Source organism: Dinoponera quadriceps, unplaced genomic scaffold (genome assembly GCF_001313825.1).
Source record: "Dinoponera quadriceps isolate SergipeBrazil2010 unplaced genomic scaffold, ASM131382v1 scaffold9377, whole genome shotgun sequence".
NCBI lineage: Eukaryota > Metazoa > Arthropoda > Insecta > Hymenoptera > Formicidae > Dinoponera > Dinoponera quadriceps.
In genome coordinates, this window is record NW_014563158.1 from 1 (window position 1) to 2,215 (window position 2,215).

The 2,215-nt window shown below is 44.9% G+C and overlaps 1 pseudogene; it reads left to right on the top strand.

Annotated features, from left to right (window-relative positions):
• Nucleotides 1-3: 3 nt before the first annotated feature.
• LOC106751186 lies at nt 4-799 on the top strand (annotated as a pseudogene).
• Nucleotides 800-2,215: the final 1,416 nt, after the last annotated feature.

Genomic DNA, 2,215 nt, shown 5'->3' on the forward strand with positions numbered 1-2,215 from the left:
AAGGCGGAGCAGGCGGCCAAAAAAATTTGTGCTGTTTATGGATCCAATATAGTATCGAATGCAACAGCAAAGCGGTGGTTCCAACTATTTCGTTCTGGTAATATGGACGTCGAAGATGAGGCACGTATCTGGTAGACCAATCGTCGAAAATGTCGATAAAATCATGAAAATCGTCGAGTCGGACCGGCATGTGAGCACTTATTCCATTGCCCAAGAACTGAAGATTAGCCAGAAAACCGTTTGGAACCATTTGCATAAGGCTGGTCTCAAGAAGAAGCTCGATGTATGGGTGCCACACGAATTGACGCAAAANATGCCTGCGATTCTTTGCTGAAATGTAACGAAATCGACCCATTTTTGAAGCGGATGGTAACTGGTAATGAAAAATGGGTTACATACGAGAACAACAGCCGAAAAAGATCGTGTTCCAATTGCGGTGAGCCGGCCCAAACGATCGCCAAGCCCGGATTAACGGCCAAGAAGGTTTTACTGTGTGTTTGGTGGGATTGGAAAGGAATCATCCACTATGAGCTGCTCCCATCGGGCCAAACATTCAATTCGGATCTCTACTGTCAACAACTGATCAGATTGAAGCAGGCAATAGACCAGAAGCGGCCAGAATTGGCCAATAGGAAGAGAGCTGTGTTCCATCAAAACAACGCCAGGCCGCACACATCATTAACAACGCGCCAGAAGCTCCGAGAGCTTGGATGGGAGGTTCTATTGCACCCACCGTATAGTCCAGACTTGGCACCAAGCGATTATCACCTTTTCAAGCATTTGCAAATTTTTCTTGATGGTACAAAACTGGCCTCAAGAGAGGCTTGTGAAAATGAACTGGTCAAGTTTTTTACCAATAGGGACGAGGACTTCTTCAACCGCGGAATTATGAAATTGCCTTCAAAATGAACAAAAATTATCAAACAAAACGGCGCATATTTGATCGAAATCGGATAATCCTAACTATGTTAATTTCATCGTCGAAATAAAGCGAAAAAACGCTCAGAACTTTTTACTTCATCTAATATATAGTCTTGCAAGTAAATATTTTTTAAAAAATCATAAAAATAACGTTTTGAGAAAATAGAAAAATTTGAAGAATAATTTCCAAAACCGACAAATCCATGATACCCACTAGGAAATTGCCATAAAATAAAAAATAATAGCACTAAAATTAAATTATTTTATACATTTAAAATATATATTTATATGTTAACTGTAATATTATAAATATAGGATGATTTACAAATGCTGTGACGTTGCGGCGCTGCTACCGCTTTACCGCGCGTCACAAAACGCGTGATTCTAGCTGCGGACGGGGACACCTTGAAGCGTCGCCTACCGATCTCTAAGAAGAAGGCTGAATTAGCGTATTCGGGCTTAGTTTTATGACATTATTTTTGTAATTAACGCCTCACCAGGCCTGCGAAAAGTGAAAGCCATAGGTGGACCGCGCCGAGGACTGCCGCAGAAGGAAAATGAGCCAGAATTCGGCCATACCGCGACATCCGGGAAGAAGCAGCGAATCCGGCGCATACGATAATTGGCTACGCACAAGCGCGTCATCTGCTGCCGCTGTGGAGAAGCATGCGCGTGTAAGCCGATATCTGTGAGGAAAAAGCCAAAGAAGGGCTCATGGAAGCCTCATCAGAAAAGAGGGGATACTCCGAGAAACATCACCAAAGACCTAGTGGGCCAACGGGCATCGAGAAAAAATGCGCCCCTAGGAAGATGAACAAAATAGCGTACGCTACGCGCCCGATTCCGTTTTGCGAGCGCCGCGACGCACGTAGTCTTGTGGCACGATAATTGATCCGCGCCCCCAAACGTGTTACGTAAGAAAGGGAATCGTGGTCGATGAAGGATCGAACAATGATTCTTTGGAGCCTCTTGCGTCTCGACCGTTGCTGTGACCACCACGGCCGACATTTCCCGGTGTCCTAAGCCGCCTCTCCCAAAACTGCCGAACAGAGTGTAGCGAAAGGCGTCGTAGAGGGAGAAAGAATTGAATCGGTAAGATTGCCTTTTTCCGGATTAAAGCCACGAATTCCGGATTAGGGCCGAATTCTGTTGTTTGCTGTAGATCATCTCGACACGTTAGTTTTTTAGAAATTCTTTCGCGTTGAGTGTGTCGAGCAATTGGAATCCGATGAACAACGAAATGTCGTTGCTCCGCTATCGCCGGCTTCAGGAAAGTCGCAAGCTCGCGTCAACA